We start from the raw sequence: 26,508 nt of genomic DNA, 5'->3' as shown, positions 1-26,508 counted from the left end.
ACCTATGTAATTTAAATAATGTGATAGCTTTTTAAAATTTTAAAACTTATGCATTAAAGTAAGTGTGTCCCTTTCAAAGTTCTCCCTCTTGGGGATATCTGTACTTTTTCTAAACATGTAGTCCTTAGGAAAAACATTTTGAAATTCTTCTCTAAAATGACCTCCAGTGACTCCATATTGTCTATAGAAAAATGTTTATTGATGCAAGTTTGGGGCCTTTGGTGATAGTTTTTGGTTTGGAAATAGTCAGAGGTCATTCAGAACCATAAATGGTGAATAAGGTCATCTTCCTTGCCATCACAAAGTCAAACAAAGTTTCACCAAATGAAAGCGTTCATGATTTTCCACAAGTTATCAGTTGCTCTGAAGGAACTTGAGAAAAAGAATATTTTGGAAAATAGAAACATTGATGCAGTATGCAGGTTTACATTTTTCTCAAACAAGAAATCTTAATATATGTTTTTTGTAAAGAATCAGTCAAATTAGCCCTATTTAAAATAATGATTAAAAATGAAATGTCAACAACTATTACAATAAAAAATGAGAAAATTTACCATATATTTCTTTTTAAATTAATTTTTGTTTTGCTAATTAGTTGGACCTTTATCAAAGGTCAACAGTAAATAAAATTATTTGAATCCCAACAGATTTTTATTACAAATAAGGACCTTACTTAAGCCTCATTTTAATAAGCTTATCTCTTTATAGGTATAAATCAAGTGTATTTTTATTTTGAAGCTAGAACTCTTTCTTTTCTAATATTATTTTACATGTTATTGAAATGCATGTGTTGTCTAGAGTTGTAAACTGAATTTCAATTCATGAAATTCCCTACTATCTAAAAACTTTTTCTCTTATAGAAATTTAAAGTTACAACATAGGAAGTATCCCTTTGATCTTTCATAAATTTCAGTACAAGGTTTTTTGTTTTTTTTTTAAGTTCAGTAATCAAAAACATTTGAAAGAGCAGTATGGGTTGGTTATATTACGTATGAGCAACTGGAAAGCACTATACTGTTCAAACAAAGCAGCCTCGTCTTAAATTAATAACCCAATTTTCTTCTGGAATAAAAGAAGGGAGGGCTGGGAGTGGAGACGGCGAGGGTAACTCAGACCAGTGTGACCACTGTGGTCGGAGAACTAAGTCACAGTAGAGAAACTGCTTTGTGGCTTACGTTAGAAACCAGAAAGTAAGAAGGAGTAAAGCAAAACACATTAGATGCAATTTGAATCTAACTTGACAGAACTTCCAAGCCCTTTAGATATAGAGATATCAACACCATATATCTTACGAAGGATAACAGTCTCTGACATGACTGGCTCCTGCTTTGAACGGCTCATGCTCCCCTGCTATCATACTTTTTAAATTACATAAATAGAGTGAAAATGACAAAGTATATATTAAAAAGGAGGGTATTACATTTTGCAAAATAATCTGGAACACATCAGTGAATTTTAGCAGTTATAAATTACATAGGTACAGTCTTGTAGTTGATTAGCTCTCCCCAGAGTGGCTCACAGAATGGCAAACCCTAAGTCCTGGGAATCGAACCCAAATTAGAATGATTCACGTGCCATCCTCTTTTTGCTCCAAGAACTTTGAAAGTCATGCCAAGCCAAACCAATGTAAATTGGTGGATTTGGACATCCTTTTCATGACCACATTATCCTTGCTGGATTGGAAACTACTTATTTTGGAAATATAATTAGACCTCTTATGATTTTTAAATGAGCAATGTCTTCAAGGTATCCATGTTGTGCTTTGGTGAAGTTTGGAGAAAAATCACTGAAGAGGTACTTCTTTTAAGAAAATACCATGACTGAAAATGCTGACAGGAATTTTGCCTGTTATGCTAAAAATACTTTGGGAACACAATGAAACTAAAACATTTTACATTTATTTTTATCAGACCAGCATTAATGTAATGTTAATGAAAAATTCTCTAAAGAAATTCACATTCACCGAAATGTCTTCTATTTGTTCCTCATCAGCTGACCTTCTTAAGTTTCAAAATAGTGTTTACTGTTGACAGAAATCACTGGGTACTGCTGTAGGGGATTTTCAAAAGTCTTCCCCCCTCTTTTTTCTGAAGAAGCTTAGACTAGGATAGACACACAATTAGGAGTTATTAGACCAAATGGTGGTCTAAACCCAGTGGAAAGAATGCAGCTGTCATGTGTAATTCCCACCATAAATCTCAGACACTTTCCAAAAAGAAATCTAAGAGACCAGCACTGTTTCCAGAGTTGACTGACTTATCTGCCAAAATATGGGTAGTTTTCAACAATGCAGAAGAGTCCGTTAAAAATAGCTGCAAACTGCGGATTAGGTAGCATTCTCGGTAGCTCAAATGATGGACAAATCAGGCAGATGTGGAGTTTGAGCCTGGTTGTGAGGTGTGCTCAAAAAGCCTGCTTGTTTTTCTGGAATATAACAAAATGCATCTGAACCTCTGGAGTCTGAAATATGGGCTGGGAATTTTGCACAGTCTCTCTCCTGAGATTTATGGCACTTCCTAATTCCTAGGAGGCCAGAGCTACCGCAAGAAGAGTCATTCTCGCAATGCTTTGGTCTTCTGGCTTCTCCCTCTGGCAAGAACAAATGAGCACACGAACGCCCAGACTGCCCCCAAAGAGTGCTGCACGTTTCTTTCTCTATCCTTCTAAAGGTCCTGCTTGGTTTCAGAGCTGAATATGAGAGGTTTTGGACCATTTCAAATGGCACACATTTCCTCCTTCTTTAAAGTGAAGTGTTTCCAACTTTATATTGCTAACATATCTGATCACACACTTTAAGTTCAGTGACTGAGAGTACAGGATATAAATGGAAACTCTTTCTAAATTTAATTTCTACTCTGTCTCAATGGCTTGTATTTATCCTGTATCTTTTGCTGGCTCTATTTAATTATTACTAATTCCTTGTGAGATACTCATCTTTCAAGAACAACTACCTTAGAAAATAGTTGACACAATTCTGATTGTCAAACAAGAAGGATTTTATTCTATAGGAAAACATTATGACTTTATAATAACCATCTTAAATGGATTTTTTTTTTACTATAGAGGCAATATGCTTCCCTGTTAAAAATGAAATTTAAACCACACAAGATTATACAATGGAAACTAAGTATCTACCTCATCCTGCTGTCCAAATACATTGTTCACAGTTCTGTTTTAGTACTTTTATCGTTACTCATTTTATGTTAATGTATCACATTTCTGTTTATTAATTTATTAACTTTGGTATTTATTCACTCCCTATCATAAAAAATAAAGAGTCCATAGTTCCTACCACTTATCTATGTACGCCCTCTTTGTTATTATTAGTTACATTTGTCTATTTCTATATCTTAATATATCAAACTACCTCTGTGTATAAAAAAAAATAAGGAACTTAGTGCATTTACTCTTCCTTCCCCTTCTCTTCTCCCTCATAACTTCCAACTTTATTCTTTATGTTATTATTTCTTATGTTCTCAAAGTTTAGAACATTTTATTCTTTATAAATATTTTTGACTTATCTATGGGTTAATATTAGTTACTATTAAAAAAACGAATGTGATTGGGTTCCACATCAAAATTTTGTTTCACAAAGATCTCCCCAAAGTCAAGGTCTCATGGGTCTTCTTCCATTGTAGGTTCCTTCATTTCCTCAAATTAAGCACTGCCCAACAGAACTTTCTGTAATGGTGGAAATGTTCTATATATTAACTGTCCAGACCAGCTGTCACCAGCCACATGAGGCTGGCTGCTGAACACTTAAAATGTGGTTAACGCAACTGAACGACTGAATTTTTATTTTATCTTATTTTAAATAACTCAACCACATGTGGCTTATGACCACCATCTTGGACGGTGCAGCTCTAGGTCAGAGTCAACTACTGCTCCTCTCTTGTATTCCACTGTTATTCTTTCTTGGATTTATTTTTTTAAGTGTTCTTTTTTTCACAAAAGTATGTGGTTGGTAAATTTTCTTATTTCTTCCATCTCAATGACTGTTTTAGATAAAAAACAATCTCATACTGTATAGCACAGGGAATTATATTCAGTATTCTGTGACAACCCATAATGGAAAAGAATATGAAAAAGAATATATATCTCTATATGTATATATGTATAACTGAGTCACTTTGCTGTACAGAAGAAATTAACACAACATTGTAAATCAACTATACTTCAATAAAAATTTTTTTAAAAACACTGTTTTCTTTTGCTTCATATTTAAGTGTTGATTTAAGTATTTGAGCTTTATTATTTTTTACTTTTCTAACTTTGAAAAGTAATGTTCCACTATCTTCTAGCAACTAAAGATATCAAGTTGATTCTTAATGTTTTGTAGGTAAATTACTTTTTCGTTCATGATTTTTTAAAAAAAGATTTTCTCTTTAAACTTGTATAAGTAAAATTTCACTCAGATGTATCTACATCTAGGCTCTTTCAACCAGAAAACATTTTCTTGTATTATTTGTTTTATATACCCTTCCCTCTACTGTCTCTTTTCTCTCTATCTAGAATTTCTTTAAGATGGATGTTCAAATATCAGAATACTCCTATGATGAAAGACAAAATTAACTAGAATAAATGATGGTCACGGGTATTTCTGTATTTGTACACATCTTTTTACCCTCAACAGGCTTCAATCTTAAATTGTTAGGCTCAGTGAGGGGTTCCTGCACGATGAATGGGTGGTGAGTAGATAGTAGGCTAGAGGTCTTCAGTTACCAAGTAAGGAGGACTGATTTTGGGATATGGAATACTTTAACTATTTTGCTTCTCGGCAAAGTTCTCTAATCCTATGCCTGTTGTAGAAGACCTGAGACACGTCATTCTCCACTGCTTTCCTTCTTAGATGCCAGCATCCTCTTATTTGTCCTTGTAGAACCTATTCTCATGCGAGGACTTCCTTGATGCAAGGTAAATGGAGAGGGACCCAGCTCTCCCACATGTTAGATCCAATATTTGGTGCATTACTTTACTTACTGCCCTCTTGCCAATTTTTGCTCTTTTTATTTGTCAACTCTAAGCTTGGATAATCTCTAGGACATCCCTGGGAAGTACTGTGCCTAATTATAGTGTCTGAGAATGGTGTTTCTTTTGCTCTAATATCTTCACTTGTTTGATCCCATCTGTTTTCTGTCTTCCTGGAATTTCTATTTCTGGTCTGCTGATGGTACCTTTTCTGTTTTCAGCACCACTTTTTTTTTCTTTTCCAACATATCTTTTCTATTATATCATTGGGATATTTTTGAGGAAGGAGAATCAGACATGTTTTTTCAGTCTGCCAACTTAATGAGGGGGGGCCTGAGTTGTTTTTCATAAAGAGAGACTTTTTAATGTTGAAAACATAAGTTTCACGGGATTGTAAAGATACTGCTATATAATAATTTTCTTTTCAGTAATAACCTATAGGATATAAATGATTCGTGTGAGATAAATTATGAATATTTAAAACACTTATTATGTGAATCCAAATCTAATGCTGGCAGAATTTGTTCATACAGGGTTCAGGATCAGTATACCCCTCATTTTTTCCCCTCACTCCTGTCCTTTTCTTTGTCTTCAGAAGTTCCTATTGTCATTAATGCTTTTTCCAATGTTCCCTTTATTACTGAGATTGTTTTATTTTTCTCTTCCATTTGTTTCATGAGCCCTTTCTTTTTAATTTTTATCTTATTTTGATGTTTTTCCTATCTTCCTTTTCCTACTTCCTTATTCTCTGCAATAAATTCTTGTTTCATGGAGACAATTGTTGCAGTAAGTTTTTCTTTTTCTTTTTAATATCATAACAAAATACTTTTCTTCAATTTTCCTTTACATTTTGTTTGTTTGTTTGATTTTGGTAGCATTTTAGGTTACTCATTTCTGAACGAAGTAAGTTTTTCATCTACCAGATATTTTATAGTATATTCATATGGAAAAGAAGAATTTTGTTTTCTTAAGACATGGAAGAACCAAGTATTTGTTGATAAATTAAAAAAAAATGTTAGACTTTAAATAGGTCACCAAGAGAAGGGTACTTTTTTTTTCCCCCTGAGAAAACTGCTTAGAAACTGTGATGCTAATAAATGAACCATTATTTATATTGTTTATGTAGCCTACTTTGTAGATAGGAGCAAATTCCAGACTTCAATTAAATACCCTAAAATTGAAATTGCAAAGTAAATGAAACAATATATGAGACTAAGGACAAAATGATACCAAACACGAAGAATCTTGGCTCAGAAGGAAGGATGTTGATTTCCCCTTCAAGGACTTTTCATTGAACACTTGGGTGGTTAGGATCATTACCAAATATTTCCCACCCAACCTCCCCATTTGTTTAAGCTATTACACTAGGAAATAAAATTGTTAAGGGTCCTAGCAAAAAATTCTTTATCTATCTATCTACCTACCTACCTATTTATCAAGTCATATTCACTATTCTGTGCAGTCCTAACATCTTAAGCAGCCTGGGAAGACAAACTTAAAATTGGAAGAGGAAAAGGACAAAATATCCTGAGTGTTAATGGTGTTACTGATCCTATTTCTACTGGGCTGTATCGTACCACTTATGCCTTGAAAAGATCTACAACACTAGTACTTAGGGATTGTGTATGGGGGGAAGAGCTGGCTATCTTACTTTTCACTATTATTAAATATTCTTCTAAAGAGTTACATTGCTGGAAAATAATTGTTTAAACTCAGCTGAGAATTTGAGGCCTATGAGTATGAGCCTGAAGGATGGTAGAAATAAACATAATTTACAGAATTATACCAATCTTAAGACTTGAATAATATTGGAAATAAACTCAAAGTAAGAAGAACCTCAGAGAGAGCTTGAGTATGCTTGTGAAATTTGACTAGGAATCCTAATCTCTTTGATTTGATAAGACTAAAGATAAGCACCTGAAATGATTTCTGGAAAGTGGAAAACAAAGTACCTAGAAATAGTCTTTAATAAATTCTCTTACATGTTTCTTTCTTTTAAATATTAGTCTTGAAGACAAATATTGGTGAATGATTCTAAGTATCATTAAGTGAGAGCACTTGTCTTGAAGGAAAATCTCATGTGTCTGGAAGATATTGAAGTTGGAGGTTGTATTTAGTTCATCTCCTATCGTTCTCTGAGTTTCTTGCAGGTTTGAGTTCTATTGTTATGTTATGCTGTGATCATGCTGATGTAAATAAATCATTCTTTTGGTATTGTGACTTGCTCAGTGTTTCTTTAAAATAAATAGGAGTCATATGAATAAACAGTCTAATTTGGTCAGCCATTATCATCTGGTAGTTTGCAAGTAAACATGCCAGCATAACCTAAGGTCCAGACAGGAGTGGATGGCCACAGCAGGTTTATGGATAGAAAACTAGTTGCCTGACGATGCCATTCCTAAGGAAAGCTTGAGGCCTAGGGAAGAGTAATCTGTAGACTATGCCCATGTATACTTTTTTTCTTTTTAAAATTCTAGCAACAAACTCTCTCATAAGTTAAAGATATACAATAAAAGACTTACCAACACAAACAAGAAGAAAACACTTAAAAATTGCCCCTTGTGTGATGAAGTCATTATAGTTATATAAAGTCTAGACTTTGATCCCATCATACTTGAAATCGATATTGATCTAAAATTTATAAATTTACTCTCATTCTTTTCAATCCCTCCACCTCTATTTTTTTAAACATCTAAACAAAGTGACCTCATTGTTTTCCATTGGACTTTTTTTTTAAACATTGGCTGGGATGATTGAGATTCAGGAATGTGGGAAAATGGATTCCCAAACCACGTCCCCTCCCCTTTCATTCTGAACTGTAATTTTTGGCTTGGCTTGAATCACAGTCATCACATTTCAGCCTGAATCTCTCTGTAAAGTGATCTTTCTTAAACATTTCTCTCACTCATCAAGGGATCAGAAACAAAGCCATTCTAGCCTTTCAGCAAAACACTTACAAGCAGCTTTTACAGAGAAGTTGCAAGAGCTAAATTTCCTCTAAAATTGTTTGAAAAGTGAACATTTTCAGTGCCTTGTTGCCCTTTTTGTGAATCTTGTCATCTGTATGCCATGAGCTCCAGCAGCTATTTTAATCTGTTTTTGTTTGCAATCCATTTGGTGTCCACCCAAGGAAATGCAGGTGATTCTAATTAACTTATTGCTGAAGACGTAGGAAAAAATATCTCAATTGTGTTGCAAAGAATTATACACTTAAAACTTTTCTTCTATTATGTGTAACATATTATTAATGAAAATGATTATATGAATATATTTACCACCTAATTCATTGCTGTTCACTTGTATAAATCAATGAGGCTTATGGCACAGGAAACAGCCACACACATACAAATACACAGACACAATACAGACCCCAAGAATGCTTGCCAACTTTTATTTAACAAGAGTAGCAACTTAAAAATAACATTATTTTTACTTTGTGCAGCATAGTTTAATATCTGAAATAACTCTGTTCCAATAAAAACCTATTGGAATACTCTTAGGCCTAACTCTGCCCTGAGGTAAAAGTGATTAATTGAAAGATTTTGGCAGATCTCCGCTCACCACCAGGGCAGTTTAATTTAGAACACATTCAACCATTTCTCAGTGTCTCCGTGTTGGTGGAGCATAACTTTTGATCTTCTTTGGGGAGGTGCCTCTAATTCAGACCCTTTGGCTAGCCACTTCCTGGAGGGTTTTGATGGCTTGGCTCTGCTAAGCATTCAGGTGAGAGAGAGAGAGCCCATTCAGGCTGCTGCTTCTAGAGTGGGTCAGGGAAGCTGAATTCCATTCACAAAGGCAAAACAGTCTACAAACCTGTTTAATCCTATCAATACCCACAAGTCCTGTTTAGATCACAGACAAGATGGTTCTTTTCAACTTCTTAATGCTCTCCCAAACTTCTGAGAAATTCTGTGTCATTAGACTCTTTCCTAGTCAAAGAATATGCTTCTAACCATGACAATGGATGAGACTAAAAAGACTGAACTTCCTTTTCTCAAGAAACATAAGATTATTGTTTTCTTTTTGAGAATACAGGATAAACTGCTGAGTAGGTGTTGTTAATACTTCTGCTAAACAGAAACATGGGGCTAGTGCATAATCCTCCCTATTTGGCAGAGGGACCTGTGCTAGACTGTGGTTAAATGGAAGGACAGAAAAATTTCAATACATCCTAGATGGAAAGACCTTGAGTTGGTAAACTCCAACTGTCTATGCAATATTGCATATTATTTTATTATTTTTATTATTTAATAGACAATAGACAATTGTCTATTGTCTATTAACGAATATTGATTAAGCACTTACTATGTAGCAAAAGTGTGCTAGGCACTTGGAATACAGCGAAGAACAAAGAGTACACAGTCCGGATGTAATGGAGCCACAGAACCGGCATCTTCCGAAGCAACAATGCATTAGTGACATGCATTAGTCATGCATCAGTGACAATGGCACCTGCAATCTCTAATACTTTTACATATATGACACATCCAAGCAATACACTCAGGTTGGTATATAAGCTCTGTAGTCAACTTTAGAAGGAAACACCATCATGATATATATTCAATTTCACATTATATCCTAAAACTGTTAAGTTTCATATGTGTGAATATATATGTTTCATGTAAAATATGTAGGCATATATATATATATATATATATATATATATATATATATAAAACTTTTGTGAACAAATGATATTTATTTTATTACCGAAGTATTATGTCATAGATTACATTTCTTTCTTACGATGTGCGTGTGTGTTCCAAAGGGCTCATTTGAAAAAGATTGGGAGATTATCCTAAATCTACCATGTCCTTGAATGTTCTATTTTATACCTCTAATTTAGCTGAAAGATGCTTTCAGACCCATGATATCAGATTCCAAATCTTTAGGTGACACAGTAAAAATCTCAAAATTTAAGTATTTCACAAATTACTGGACAAATCACACCCAGGTTTGGAGATATAAATATAAGTCACTGGAAGAGATAAAAAGACAATCATTTCCCCTAATTAGAAGGTCTAAGTATACCTGGACAATTTAAACCATTGATTTTAAGACTTCTACAAAATGGAATATATAGATAAATGCTCAGAGCTATCACTGAGGTTGGCTTTTTAAATTTCTATTATCATATTATAAGCAGAAAGATTAGGGGAAGACTTCTTTTAGTGGTGTAAGAGAGACCTATCTGCTCAGCTTCATTTTTGACTACTTGAGGACTGTTAACTATCTAGCAAACAATTGCACAGACTCTAGTTGCTCAAAACATTACTTGTTGCTTAAAAAAAGGCATTCCAGGGCTTCCCTGGTGGCGCAGTGGTTAGGAATCCGCCTGCCAATGCAGGAGACACGGGTTCGAGCCCTGGTCTGGGAAGATCCCACATGCCGCGGAGCGGCTAGGCCCGTGAGCCACAGCTACTGAGCCTGCGCGTCTGGAGCCTGTGCTCCGCAACGGGAGAGGCCGCGACAGTGAGAGGCCCGCGCACCGCGATGAAGAGTGACCCCCGCTCACCGCAACTGGAGAAAGCCCTCGCACAGAAACGAAGACCCAACACAGCCAAAAATAAATAAATAAATAAATAAATAATAATAAAAAAAGGCATTCCAGTACCAATTGTTCTCTTTTTAAACTCATTAGCACTAGTGTAATACAAACCAGATTTCTTGCTTCTGAATGATTTTGTCACTTGGGTCTACATCAAAAGTCTTACTGAAATATTTGTGTGTGTATACATAGACACACATATTTAACATCTATCATTAGATATTTAGCATCTATCACTTCTTTCTGACCTGTTGTCATGGAAAGAAGGTATATTAAGCAAAGAGGTGTTACATATGTTGATGTTCACTAACACACTATTTACTGAGTTTCTCTTCCACATGTGTGATTTTTCGAAGTGGTAAGAAACCAAGTTACAAATGCATTTCATGTTTTCCATTGTCTTAAATTTAATTAAAGAGTATCTTAATTTTCCTAATTCCACCAAGGTCTGGCCGATCTTGAATTTTGAAAATAATATTAGAAAATCCATCATCAGTTACTATAGCTGACTTTTAGGGCTACAGAAGACAGAAATAAAAGACTATCAATTTGATGACCTAGATTTTATTTCATTGGTCCCCAAGGTTAGCCCTAACATTAATTATAGAGGCTATATTTACAATATTTTTTTAGAAGTTTTGGGAAGATAATTTCATCTTAAAATATTTCTTTTACATAGTATTGTTTATGTTCAAAATTCTGTAATTAGAGTTTTATTCCTTTGTCTTTAAATCCCATGGAGGGATTTCACATAAAACTTCACTAATCATGTACACTTTAGTGTGGATCAATCTATTAGATCTTGTCTTGAGAGCAGACTTTAGCTAAAAGGAAGGCAAATACAGCAAGACTTCACTTGTGGAGGATGTGGAACAGGAAGAGATGAAGGATAAGTGTCAAGTATAATAAATAATGGGAGAAGAAAAGAAAAGGAAGTGGATGTACAATGTTGGGTTCAAGCTAATGCAAAAGGGTAGTTGCTATTATCCAAATGCTCACCCTTCTATTCTCAGGTACACTGGACATAGGAAAATGGAGTGTTCTTACTGTATTTAAAGATTTGGGGGAGGAGAGGCACATTTTTCAGTTTGACTAAATACAATTTATTCTTAAATATGATTTATTTTTATTATCATGATAATTTTCCAATATATGGGAAGTGTAATAAATGATCTATCTTTCTTCTGGGACAACTTATACCATGCTTTTTCTTTTAGGTGAGTGTAATGCTCTAAACTGAGGTTCAAAAACTGAGCCTATATAAATCCATATAGGGCTTTGCTCTACAGATTGAAATGTTGTGAAGAGACACATTGTTCTTCCTTGGAATTATGAGACCTCTGTATCTCCTTGGAATAATGACATACACAAGCCTGTCTCCTCTGGGTAGGGCCTGCAGAAAACACAGTCTGGCATCATTCTTCTCTCACTGCATCATTCTTCTGCACCTGCACTGCGTATGGAGCTGTCTGTGTATAGATGACTAGCTCCATCAGACACCTCTCCTCTCTCGTGTCCTTAAGTCTCTCAGTAACTTAGCCTAAAACTCTTCAGCCTCAACTGGAGATCACGTGGCACTGAACAATGGCGGACTCACGAGGTCCTAGATTCCCAACCGTCTCTCAAGTTTTCAAACAAACCTTAACAAAGACTACTATAAACAGAAACAAATGCAGTTCTACCAACCCACTGGTTAGAATATAAAAACAAAATAATGACCTTATTTTGCCAAAGTTTAGAGTAAAGTGTACTACAAGCAAAAGCCCTAGAGAGGAGGAAGGTACTAAGCTTGGGAATATAGCCTGCTCTTAGAGGTGTCAATATGATTTCCTTTTCCCTTCTTTGCCTTGTCAAACAAAACAAAACCCCTTCTCTGGTGCTTGAATATACTCTAATAAGAGACAAAGCCATTTGATGCCAGTTTATTGATGCCCTTTAGAACAACTGTACTCAAGGTAATATTCAGTCATAAGGGTGCCTGAACTTCAGGCTGAAGTATAAATGATATTCTTGAGGCAGGTTGGCCAGGAGAAGGGTACTAGAGGTCAGACACAGTGCTGAAGGGAACAGTATGGAGTAATGCAGCCATCCAGCAAAGAAAAAGAAGGAAAGGGGTAAATGAGTACCCAGAATACATCATCATCATCATCCTGGAGTTATCCTTGTTCAGAACCCATGTTTTGCCCCATGAGAAACTTCACTAACAGGTTTGCAATTGTCTTCTTAAGGTTTCAGGGTTTCAGACTCCTTTCAACTTTAACTCTGTTACCTACCAGTATTAATTATGAAATCTTGCTATAAATATGAGCTAAAAATTTAATATTTGACAATGTTTGACAAGTGAAAAGCATTTCCCCTGCCCAGCAGGCTGTCAAACAAGAAAATGACAATAAATGATTCAGGACTTTGAGTATGAAGGTCTGTTTTCCCTCTTATATGCTAGGTGTGTTAGAAATAGTAAATAAGAAGAGATTTCAAATACCTTCAAAAGAGAGGTTGTTCATAGAATAGTATTTCTGTGCAATCTCGAACAATTTAGTTAAACAGAAGTGCTATAACCTTTTTGTTTGTTTTTGTTTTAGTTTTGCTAATGGGAATTTGTGGCAGTTAATTTCAAAATATGGACATTTAAGAATTCTTTAAACTCTTTCTCCTCTACACAAAACTCTATCCTACTAATTCATCCATGGGATTAAATACGCAATATCCCTTTAAATATTGAAAGTCCCTACACTTTCGTCTGTAAATATATGAGAAAATATGACCAAACTATATTATTTTAACATGTGATCTTCTTTTAGAGCCACTGGTATTGCTTTTTGCACGTGGTACTCTAATTGTTTCTCTTGGTTCCTCAGGAATCTACAATCTAGTTCTAGAACTATTTTCAGTTAAGAAGAGTTGCTTTCTACCATTAATTCAATTTCTACCTTAATAACTTTTCCCTTCGTTTACCTGCTAAGAATAATTGTTTTATCTGCTCCTATTCATAAACAGCTTGCAAAAAGAAGTCTTTCTTGTGGGAAAAGAATTTGTATGGAAAACATGCTCATACATATATCAGACCAAGGATTAAACTATGAACATTATATGTGAGGAAACATTACAAGAAGGTTTCACTATATTAGTTTTTCCAAGTCAGTATTCCAAGCCAGTCTTGGATTATGTGTGAAAAGTAAGAACTCTGCACCGTAACAGGTGCTGGCAGGAAACTCCCATGAAAGCTTATGGAAGTTATGCCTGTAAAGTCTTGGCATCTGAGAAAATTCTCTCATAAGAATGCATCATGCATCAGATTTTTCTCACTGCAAAAACAATACAAGGCTGTAACTGCTTAACCATATTCCCAGTCACTATTTTGTTAACACCATGCCTCGGTGATGACATCTTTGGTGACCTTGCGCTATATGTAAAGTATGTATCAGCCTTAATTTCAACATTGCAAACGTGCATTATCTTCTGTATATAACAATAGAGATGCTGGTCTACCATCTGTCTGTCCTAATCAAAGCATAAATTTGAAAGATTTTTTTCCTGTGGAGTCAATGGATTTAAACTAATTCACCCACATTCTGAAGACTGACTTTTCATATACAACATGGCAAATGTTTAAGAGATTTACTGGAATTAGGAATACAATTTGGAGTATCAGGTAGTAATTAATATAAGCTTTAAATGTATAGTATTGACTCATGTTGGAAAGCACTAGCATTATGTGTCGCACATAGTGGGTGCTTAATAAATGTCACCTTTGCTTTCCTTACATAAATCATACCATATCTGTATGACCACAACTTCAAAGACTAATGGTGTAATTCTTTGCGTGTAAACTTGCCTACCTTAAAGTTAACAAGTAAGGCTTCTTTCTCCGATCAAGTTCAATTTTTCAGCCTATTAATTCTAGAGGTGAAAATATTTTTACTGACATTTGCCTGTTGGATACAACTGAAAAAATTCTCTGACCTTATTTTATAAATCTACTAGTTATAAGGGATTTGACTTAAACCCAATGGGTAATTTGGGTTTAAAGCTTTCGTCAAGTTAAGGACTAAGATAAAAATTTAGACAGTGGTGAATGTTAGAAAAAGCCCGCTGAAAATAATTGTGAGCCTGTCTATACCCAGATGTATATATTCACATCTAGGTTTGTGGCTACACTATGGATTAAATGTTACTACCTTACATTTATATTTGTATTTATACTTTTAAACGTGCTTTTCAGATATCAATAAATATCTTTCGTAAAAAGTCCTCAGTTGGGGTAATAGAGCTACATTCCAGAACACACGCACGTGCGCACGCACACACACACCCCCCCCCCCCCCCACCCAGCGCCAACCCAGGCAATCTGCCAAAGTGTGGTTGCTGTGAAGGCTTTGCTTTAGGGCAATAGCAAACTAGCTCACCGCCCTGCTGCCCTGTCCACTCCTCACCACATGGTTCTTTGCTGTATCTTTAACTTCCCCTCCTACAGTGAGGGAACATTTCTTCAGACTGTTTTATTGCCAATACATTTTTACTTTGTATGATGAAATGAAACAAGGGACTGGTTTCATTAGAAGGAGAGGTAAACAGAGTATTAATTAAATTTGCTGATGATACTAAATTGGGAGGAACTGTGGACATCTGTGAAGACAAAAGAATCATACAAATGGACTTCAGGAGTTTAGAAATACGAGCAGGAAATAATAAAATGAGATTCAGCCTTAAATAATGCAAGCTAATACATTTGGGAAAAGATAATCAGAAACATGGCTATTCAGTGGATGGTAGATGCCTGGAAAGTGGTGATGGTGAAAGAGACCTAGGGGGTGATAATGGGAAAAATTATACACAAACTTACAGGGAAGTAGGCACAATGCCTGGAGGTTTATATATAAAAAACATAATTTTTTGAACCAGGAACATGATAGTTCTACTCTTAGGACACTGGTAGGTCTCAAAAGCATTAAATTTCTCTTTAGTTAGTTGAATCTCTCAGGTTTATGAAACAATTTAACACTGTTTGTTGAGAGACTGGTTTCTGCCTCTTAAGGATGAGAAAGTCAGTTTTGTCTGAAACCTGTCCTGAACACCAGAGTCATTGCTCTATTTTTGTTCTGTCTTATCCTATTAGAGGCTATTGCTAATATGGTATGTCATATAGATATAAACATGGATATAGATTGAGGTGGATATATATACACATATCATACCATGACGCAAACGCCAAACAAAACAAAACAACTCTTTTAAGGCAGCTTCTTTACCTTTCCAGATAATGTAACTTTACATTGTGTTTTAAGAGACATTTAATCACTATCTCTTCTAGCAGTTCAATGAATCTTCAGCATAGAATTCTTTTTTAACATCTTTATTGGAGTATAATTGCTTTACAATGGTGTGTTAGTTTCTGCTTTATAATAAAGTGAATCAGCTATATGTATACATATATCCCCACATCCCCTCCCTCTTGCGTCTCCCTCCCTCCCTCCCTATCCCACCCCTCTAGGTGGTCACAAAGCACCAGGCTCATCTCCCTGGGATGAAGTGAGAGAGTGTCATGGACATATATACACTACCGAATGTAAAATAGATAGCTGGTGGGAAGCAGCCACTCAGCATAGAATTTGATTCTCTAAGGATGGATGCATGGGTGGATGAATGAAAAGAAATCTTGGATAATATCCATCTATTCATCCATTTAATCATCCACCTTGACTGGAACCCCTACATATGCCAGCTCTAGCGTGCTGAGCAGTGAGGAGGCAGAGATGAACCAGACCATCTCTAGACTCCAGGACTCACATTCTAGGTGGGGAAATGGATATGAAACCAGCCGTTATGGTCCCATGAAAAAAGGGCTATGTTGGGGAAGCAAAGCTCTTACTGGAACACTGTGGAGAGGGGTGGCTGCTAATGTTCAAGAGACCACAGAGAGGTGGTTGAGGGTATGAGTCAGAGAACATTCACTGTTGAGGGTGACTCTGGTGCTATGCCCAAGAGGATCCATCGGAATTTGGCAGGTAGATGGGTACGGAAAGGGTCTTGAAGGAGAGAAAACAGTTCATGGAAGGAATATCAGCCTTTGGAAAACTTCATGTAGTTGGAGCATAGGAAGCCGTTTATGAGGTTATAAAGCTGGAGAGTAGACAGAGGTCATATGCTTCTCCTTTTTATGGTAATAACTAGTATGGTATTTTGTTTATCCTGATGGGAAGGTTCTCAGAAGGGATAATATAATCCTATTTATATTTAAGAGGGATAATTTTGGCAGCATGGAGAAGAATGGCCTGGGAAGAAATAAGAACAAAGGCAGTGATATCAATTAGAGGGTTTATCTCAAAAGAAATTATGGGAGCACAATTAAGGCCATAGGAGGTGAGAGGAAGAATCAGATTCAAGAGATAGTAAAAAAAAGTACAGATCATTAGATCTGATGAAAGATGCTGTACATAATGAGAGAGAAGAATTTAAGATGTCCAATGAATTTCTTTTTAGGGCAATGGGGAAATAGTCATGAATCCACTGACTGAATTAAAGACTAAAGGAGGAATAGCAGGTTTGTTGAGGAAAGTTATAAGTTCAGTTTAAAAAAGTTGAATTTGGAATGCCAGGGAAAAACTCAAAAAGGGTTGCTCCTGGACCTCAGGTCTGAGTATAAAAAAGTAGCTTGAGGGGCTTCCCTGGTGGTGCAGTGGTTGAGAATCCGCCTGCCAGTGTAGGGGACCCAGGTTTCGAGCCCTGGTCTGGGAAGATCCCACATGCCGCGGAGCAACTGGGCCCGTGAGCCACAACTACTGAGCCCGTGTGCCACAACTACTGAGCCTGTGCGTCTGGAGCCTGTGCTACGCAACAAGAGAGGCCGCGACAGTGAGAGGCCCGCACACCGCGATGAAGAGTGGCCCCCGCTTGCCGCAACTAGAGGAAGCCCACGCACAGAAACGAAGACCCAACACAGCCAAAAATAAATAAATAAATAAATAAATTTATTAAAAAAAAAAAAAAGTATCTTGAGGAGTCATGCCCGTTTAGCAACTTTAAAGTCTTTGAAGGAATCATTGAAGCTTTAGGGGCATTGAGATCACACTGAGAGAATGACTAGCATGAAATGTCGGTCAAGAATTAAATCCAGAGGAAATGCGTGTTTTTATGCTGTCAAACTCTAGGCCAGACACATAGGCTCCAATATTATCCTATGCAATTTCACATACATGCTAACTGCTCACCTTTAAGACAAAAGTAAAGAAAACCTTCCACAGTGATTACAGTGCTGTTGGGTGTCTCACCACTCTGCAGGGATACTCAAGAGTTAAGTTAGTCCAAACCGTCAAAAGTGCAAAACATAACAAGAAGAGCATTATGTTTAAAACAGAAAGGTAATAGTCCTCTTTTAATGACACTGGTGTATTCAAAGTCTTTATAGAGTTTTTGATAGTGTCAGCAGAGTTTAACTTTTTTCTGCTGTGAAGTAAATTTTGGAGAAAATGAAATCAATATCCAGTAGCAAAACCATGTCAGAATGTAGAGCATTGGTATCCTCTGTTCATTAGTTTCAAATTGATAGGTCTGTGTCGTTGACCATATCTTTCTTATTTCAAATTCTTTGACAGAATCTGTAAACTCAAAAAACTATCTTCAAACTAAGAATTTCCTGTGATTTATATAGAAAAGCAACACTAAATCAGGAAGGTGAGATATTCACAGGGAAGTAAACTAACACAGAGGAGCACCAGCATGGTATTCGAAGTCTGAATTAAAGGAAAAGATGTGGTGCTCAACTTTCTGTGTGGTTATGGGACCTGAGCCTATGCCTGACCATTCTCAGACATGTCACTTACAAGTCATAGTTGCCATTCAATTACTTAATTAAAAACAGCAGGCTATTGGTGTTGAAATAATGCCGAATGGGATATGACTTCCTCTGATGAAATGAGAATGGATGTTCTATTAGCTGCTGAACTTAAACGTGCTTTCCAAAAATTGATGAGCATAAAATCTTAAAGTAAACATAACTTCGAATGTTTAGCATAGCTGAGTATCAATGGGAAAGAATGATGTCATTTAGAATAATATAATATAATATCATCAGAAATGATTTAAATGTTTAAAAGAAAGATTTGCAAGCTACATTATTCTCTGCACATCTTGTAGCTGCCTTCAACCAACAACTGCTGGTCATTCATCTTTTTAGTTTCAACCATTTGCAGGTGTAGCAATGGAGTGCAACTTTCCAATGAAGATTTAAACAATGTTGAATGTAATTTAACCATTTTTTCATCATTTATTGAGAATTCATCATGTGCAAGGCACTGTGTGAAGAGTTAAAAATAAATCCATGCTCCCTGCAGGAAGGAGCACACAACGTACTGAAGGTGACGTCTTAAATACTTTTCTTCTATAAGTGGTGCTTTCACCCTACATCTCAGGGCATTCTTATTTCCTAAAAAAGAGTACGACTTTACATTTTGGGTCTACGGTCTACTAAAACCTCAAGAACTCCTCCAGCAGTATCATTTCAGACTTATTTTGGTTTTGCACGGTCAGGTTTTCTTTTCAAAGTACCCTGCCCTTGGTTTGTTTGTTTGTTTGTTTACTTTTTTCTGAACTGAAAATAGAAGTGGCTTGAAGAGTATAAAATTTGGCAAAAGGAATAAAACTAGCAAAGAAAAGATTATTTAAACCCAGGAAAAACATTTCTAACTCAACAGCCCATTAGACTATAAGATAACCTCTCACAGAGTTCAGAAGAATCTCCAAGACACGAATCTATTAAGGAGATGAGTAAATTACTTTAAAACATCCTGTACAGGAAAATATGCCACATTCAGTTATGCAGACCAATGCAACTATTCTCCTGGAATCTGTACGTCTCTTTTACGGTATATGCAGATTAATGATTAATGCTTAAGTTGGACACACTTCATCTGAAAGTGTGAAAATTCTTTGGAAAAGGCAATTTTTTCTAGGCATTTAGAAAGGGAATGTTATTCATTAGGAAACCCACAAAAGAATATAAAATTTTGGTCTTATTCATAGCTTCCTGAATTAACTTAAGGCTTCTCAATTATCATACATTTTTAAGCTCTAGGGAAATGCCTATAAAAATATAACGTATATATTTTTGTTCAACCAATAAAGAATAGATTAATTCAAAAAATAAAGTGACACTCCTGTGAAAGTGTTGATAATTTACTTTTTAATCAATTGGTTCACATTATGCAACAAGAATAAAAAAATTATTTAAAAACTACAAATCCATTTTTGAATCCCAAGGCAACAAATATCTGAAAATCTCTGCCTTATTATTAGTATTATTATTATCACTATTACTCCCATTTTGTAAAAACCTGAAAGCTTTCCAAAAGCATGTGATTTTTTTTCTTCAAATTTTGTAAACACTTGCTTTCAGGCTTAAACATCCTGCCAACTTTCAGCCAAGATTATTTTTATGGTTGAACTATTAACTTCTGAATATCGGGGTTTATAATGGACAAAACTCCCAGACCCAGAACTCCCATCATATAAATGACACCACTAAAGGATAATTTAGAGTACTGCATCTTGACATGTTGAGGTGTTGCATTATTTAAATCCTCCATCCACAACAAAAGGCTAATTTCCTAGGGTATTAATTTTGGCTCTGTTTCCTTCCAACTGACTCCAAGGGAAAAATATGTTAAGAACCTAAACTTTAGAAAGGGGGTGGGAGTGGGGGCAGAGGTTGGAAATTAGACTCAGGCTTTATCTAGGAAGAGACATTATTTATTCGTATGCATTCTGGACTCAAAAGTGTGGGAATATCCGCTGACTGATTTGACCAGAGCCACATTGCTGGATACGTTAGATAGCCTTTCTGGTTATTGAACTGCACATTCATTTCTCTGTTAACTTCTGTTAGGCTTAAGCTCTCTTTTTCTGATAATAAGACTGTTGTGTATTGCTCAATGTAGATAAACTCCATTAAATGTCTCTAATAAGTACAGTGAATTAATTAGTAGCCTCGTCTATACACAGAATTTGTGAACATTCAGAATTTGTGAACATTCATGGCAAGATTTAACTGACAAGCATTTTCTGGAGCAGGAGTACATTTCTCTGGAACAGGGAAGTAGGTATTAGGTGACTATGGCAGAGATGGTAACTGGTTCAATAGTCTGTCTTCTCTTCATTACAGACCTCACAAGCAAGTCCTTTTATCCACATTTGTTTTCTTAATTGCAAAACACAGCTTTTTTCTCTCTCTCCACCTTGTCATCTCTGATTTCTTTTGGTTGTCTTTTCCCAGTTTCTCTTTTATACTCTCGCTGGCTGTTTCCTGTTTACTCTTTTTTGATTTTGTCTTCCCCTCTAGCCCTGAATGTGGCTTTCTTACAGACACAGAGGCCCCAGCATGACTACCCCAAAGAGCCAATTCCAACTTGGACCCACAAGACTACTGCTGTCAGGAAGGTGGCTGTCATTGGTTGCATTAAAACAAAACATAAAACACCAAAAACGCTAAACTGGACTTGATTTTAACTCAGAAGTAAAAACTAAGGAAAATTTGCTGTAAACCTTCACGGAGTTTCTTGGAGGATCATTGCTATTGTAAACGCATGTGGATGCCTAACTTTAGGCATAAAAAGCAAGCACTTAAAAAAAAAAGGAAGACATAGGTCAGTGCCCTTAGAAACATTTTTGTTCAGTCCACAAATATTCTCTGGGGAAAAAGGAATAGTGCTTATCTTGAACTCTTGATTTTATTTTTTGAGCATGTAATTTTTATCAGTTTGTTTTGTTTTTGTTACTTTTTTTTTTTTACTCACTGCTTTTAAAACTAGCAAGCAGAAGTCCCTCTGGAACAAGATAGAATCATAAAAGTTTTCAAGAATCTCGTCACAAACTAAACAGTACAAATTGCACATTCTTCATGGAAGTATCAGCCTTTGGTGCGTGCCTGGATCCAACTATAATAGATTATCCCAAAGTGGGAAAGAATGAACAGGACAAAATTAGCAGAACTGGGAGCAGAGCTTGTCTAGGGAAGGCATTATGATCTGCCCTTCAGGGGCCTAGATCATCAGGCAATGGGAATAGACTACGTAGTTTTATTTTTGCAAGTGAACACTTGGTAGTATCTCAAGAGGCAGACTGGTGCACTGAATCTTGCCTGTTCTTTTTATAATAAGTACATACATGGGCATGCCTTACTTAATTTGCACGTACATGTTAAGCAAGGCATGCACTATATATAATAGTAAATATCCATGTATTTACGTATAGTCCTTGTTCTGAATTTTTATGACTCAGTAAGTATACTCCTGTGTAGGTGTATAACCTTACCTTCTTATGATATTAATAAATACGTCTAAATAAATATTGACACAATTAGAGAAATAGATTCCATTTATAATGGCATGGGATTCTTAATGTGTCTTTCTCTCAAACTTCACGTAACAGCAGCTGAATTACCAAAAAGAAACAGTTAAGGTATAATAATAATCTTAGCCATTCTTTTTCCAAGTTGCTATAATCTACCCAAAGATAACTAATTGTTCAAAGTAAACATTCCACTCTGACCACAAAAGGAATCCATTACACAAACATATAATTCACAGTCATTTTTAGTGGGTTGTAAACAGTTTGGAATGAGCATAAAATGGGACAAAAATCAAAGTGAGCATTTTGAAATGAAAAAGTGTTTGCTACAAAAGGTCAGTCCCTTTGCTTGGCAAACTATGTAGAAAAGCCTGGGAAAATGCTGATCACACAAGCAATGAAGGAATTTTAAAGCCAACAGCCTCCTTGTTTCTTTAAACAGACATCGGAACCTATAACTGGATCCTGTCAAACAAACGACAGCAAAAAAATATAACAGCTGCTAAGAAGTCAAGTAGAGAGATAAAGCTTTTGAGGCTAAGGACCTTCTCAGAAGTAGACTAAAGGTCTTTCTTAAATCTTTAAGCAAGGTTATGGATCCCAGGGTGGCTTTTAGGCACCAAGTCAAATATGTAATTTTGTGTATCATTCTTGTCATAGTATTTTGTGTTCCAGAAAAAAGAAAGAGCAAAATTGTCGGTTAGCATCTGCTGAGGCATTCTGCAAGTAGCTTATAGCTGGAATCATCAAATTTGGAAGACCTGGTATCACTGATTTTTAACTGTGGTAAAGAAAACCATGTAATACAAAATTTACCATTTTAACCATTTTTAAGTGTACAGTTAAGTGGTGTTAAGTGTGTACACATTGTTTGCAACAGATCTCTAGGTATCATTTTAATGTTGTTAAATAGTTCAGGGGCATAATAATCAGAACTGGGAATCATGGAGGAAGAATGAGTTGTTAAACCATATTCCAAAGGATGAATGCCAATCCAAATGAAATTTAAAAATTGTTTTAAAACCAGCCCTATTCCTTTACAAACAAAAATATATTCAATGCATAAAAATACATTTAGTGTAGAAACGTGTTCATTCATTTAGTTAACTCCATTGTTATAGAAAGGAAGTCTTTGGCAATGTATGGTATTGTTGTGTAGAAAAAGGACTGGTTCATCATCTATGGCATGTTCTTTTGGGTATCTCACACCAAGAGGCTCCTTGTATTGTGCTGTCACAATGTGTCAAGAAAATAACCTGGGAAATAGGGTGTAATTAAACTTCTGGTCTTATCAGGAGGCTAAAACCAGAAGAGTATGTGTTTTATTATTCAGGGTTTATAATGTCATTTAAAAATATATTCTAAATAAAAATTATATATATTTAAGGTCTACAACATGATGATTTGATATACATAGACACAGCAAAATGGCCAACTAATTAACATATCATCTCCTCACATAACTACCAATTTTTGTCTGTGACGAGAGCACCTGAAATCTACTCTCTTAGCTTATTTTCAGTATTCAACACAGTATTGTTAACTCTGGTATGCTTGTATAGTAGGTCTCTAGACTTATTCATCCTGCATAACTGCAACTTTATGCCCTTTGACTAAGATCTTTCCATTTCCCCCATCCCCTATTATGCCATTTTTAAGCTGACAAACTTCTTCTATTGTTTTTTATTATTACTGTAGTGGTTGTTCTTTCTTCTAGCACAATATCTATTCTTTGCTTTCACAGCACTGATCACAGTTTGTTTAATGTATATCTTCTCTATATTCTCAGCTGGTAGTATGGAGAATGACACAGAGTAGGTACTGAATAGCTACTTACTGCCGAAATGCAATAAACACTGGTGTCTGTTACTTCAGTGAGTGTTTACAATGTGGCACACACTGTGTGCCGTTCTTTCCAAATATCAGTAACTGGCCTTCACAAAGAGCAGTCAGTCAGTTACACAGTTTTCATATAAAAAACTATGGGTTAAGGTCTCAGTACTAATTATACCAGTTTAGTACTTTGTTTAGTTCACGTCTCCTAGGTCCTTGTCTCTAAGTGATCCAGGTGACCCTATTTTTAAGTAAGCAATTTCTATACACCTTTGAGGTCATCATAAACTACAGAAAGTGTTTTATAAAGCACTGAAAACTGGACTTCTCCCTGTTTAGATCTACATACCACCAGTGTGTCACAATGTTACCCTCTCCAGGCTTGTCCCCCCAGACCTCAAAAAAGTATCAGATGATCTCCTGCTTTTAGTCAGTTTACCATATGTATTGAACATTAGCTGAACAATAATTCAATATTTTTGCAGAAAGTGCTCTGGAAGAAGAAATATAAGTTGAATTTTTCATTGGCTACTTATGATTTCACATATATATATAATCTAAAACTGTAAAGGCAAGGCAAGAGAGAATGAACCACTTGGAAAAGCTTTAAAGACTAACACACTCCTTTACAGTTTGCCCTCCAAGTTTTCTGTATGTTTTCTAGACCGAGCAGACAATGTCAGAAACCACAGAAATAACTTTAATCTAGTTATAATAGTTGGTAAGAAGGAGAATGCTCTGGTGGTTTAGAGGAATAAAGGAAATCCAAATCAAGATAAGGAAACATACTAAACAAGTGATTCGCTAAATTGGTTTACATTCCGCTCACTAAGAGATTTCCTTCTAGGTATGTCCAAGAGATGCAAAATTTAAAATGTAACTAATACCACTTTACCAGGGGTGAACAGAGAATGTATCTTGTGCCAAGGGCTGGGTAGGATTTCCCTGTGGAGACTAGAGGAGCATGGGCAAATTGGCTCTGCCAAGTACAAGTAACTAACTGAATGAATGAATGAATGAATGGAGGAATGAATGAATAAATGGTGAGAAATGTCCTCCTGATGTTGTTTCATTTGAAATCAAGCATGTAAGAAGCATTAAAAAAATCCAGCTACAGTTTGTAAATTATTTTTTTAAGGTGGGGGAAATAACCTCAAGAAAAAAAGAGAGAAAGGAAACAAATATTTTTTATAACAGCTGATGGGCTGCTGTAGTGAGGATTGAGACCATTTTCCTAAGACTGTGAGAGTAAACACACAGTTTTCTTTAAAAGTGCCTTTCCCATAACTGGTCCATAAGCATTTCCCATGACTCTGCAGTTAAGTATCTTGGCTGGAAGAGGATCTGGCCATTAGAAGGAGGGCTCTAGATATGCAGGGTCCAGCCGTGCTGAGAGACTTGGCACCTTTATATGCTACTTCCTAACAACAGCCCCAGCATAAAATGTCATCAGAAGCCTGCATAAACATTGGACTTAGATTCACATAAATTATTTCTGTCCTGAGGTGCTTTATGCCAAAATTTAGTAAAAACAACACTTTGAGTAAATAGAATTGGCATATCAGCGTAAGAATATTAATCCAACAAAATGATCATAGAAAAATATCATCAAAAGCACACACTTGTAAATCTTGCAGTGATGTGAGAGGTTTACCTTGTGCCTCTGAGTTTTTGTTGAACATTTCCATACAGTTCCTTTAAGCTGACATTGCCAAAATGCTTTGAATTATCAGTTGCTTTATGGAATTGCAGTCTTCAAGTTTCATTAAAACACTTAGGAATTATTTTAATAATCGTATGTGTGATTAGTGCCTGTTCAGTGCTGAATCTACAAATTCATTTTAAGAGTAAACATTGGGACAATGAAATATAATGCCAAATATGATTGCCCCTGTCAGAAAATACATTGTCTTATTTTATTAAAAATCACCAACAAAATACCATGAACAAAAACATACAGTTTCTATTTATGGGCATTTTCTATTCTGCAGTACCATGGTGTTTGCATGCCACAAGGCTGTATCTAGTAGAGTTTTCATTTTGCCTGGGGTATGTACATAAATAGAGAGGTATAGAACCGTTTTTTTACACATAGCTTATTATGTACAGCTTCCCCCAAAGTCCTATTTGGATTTTTGCTCTAATATAACAGTGCTCACACCATCAATGCTGAGTATTTATAAGTGAATGAAGATTTCCTGAAAATGATGATAATTTAACTATTAGCAATAATAGCATTATAGCATTTTCAGTGATTCATTTGGCTTTAAGTACTTATTAAATAATATTTATTCCTAAAATATGTACTTACAAAATTAAATGAGATTGCAACATACAATAAAAAGACATTTCTCTCTAAACTTCAATTGATTCCATTCCTCACAGATACCTTTCCTTGTGCTCATTCTGCTTTTACTGTTTTCTACTCTCTCTTTGAACCCTCACCTCTTCTCTCTGATGTGTTGATATGCTTTTCCCCAAAGCTGCTCACTTTATCCACTTTCCCTACCCACTCGTCCCCTTCTTGTTATTCTCTCATTCCCTACTGATATGGGAATAACAGGATCCCAAGGCTGTCCTTACAGTATAATCAAAGTATGAATTTCCAGGAGTCGGAAACTGCAGACCATTTTTATTATGTTTCTGTAATAAAGCCAGGTAACATCGAGAGAATTAAAATGGCTTTTCCCTAGCAGATAACTTGGTAAAAATTTCTTCCCTTGGTTCTATTGTTTTAAGAGACTGGGAGCTGAAAAGGGGAATAGATTCACCAATTCTTTTTCGGGAAACACCTCTGTCTTTTACATGATCTATATTCC

The 26,508-nt window shown here is 35.7% G+C and overlaps 1 protein-coding gene across 3 annotated transcripts in view; it reads right to left on the bottom strand.

The window, feature by feature from the left end:
• Window positions 1-26,508, bottom strand: part of ARHGAP15 (Rho GTPase activating protein 15) — a 618,973-nt gene that overhangs the window by 198,279 nt on the left and 394,186 nt on the right. The gene's annotated exons all lie outside the window — the stretch shown is intronic.

Source organism: Balaenoptera physalus (assembly GCF_965194825.1).
Source record: "Balaenoptera physalus genome assembly, chromosome: 6".
Taxonomy (NCBI): domain Eukaryota; kingdom Metazoa; phylum Chordata; class Mammalia; order Artiodactyla; family Balaenopteridae; genus Balaenoptera; species Balaenoptera physalus.
This window is presented reverse-complemented; position numbering and strand designations above follow the sequence as displayed.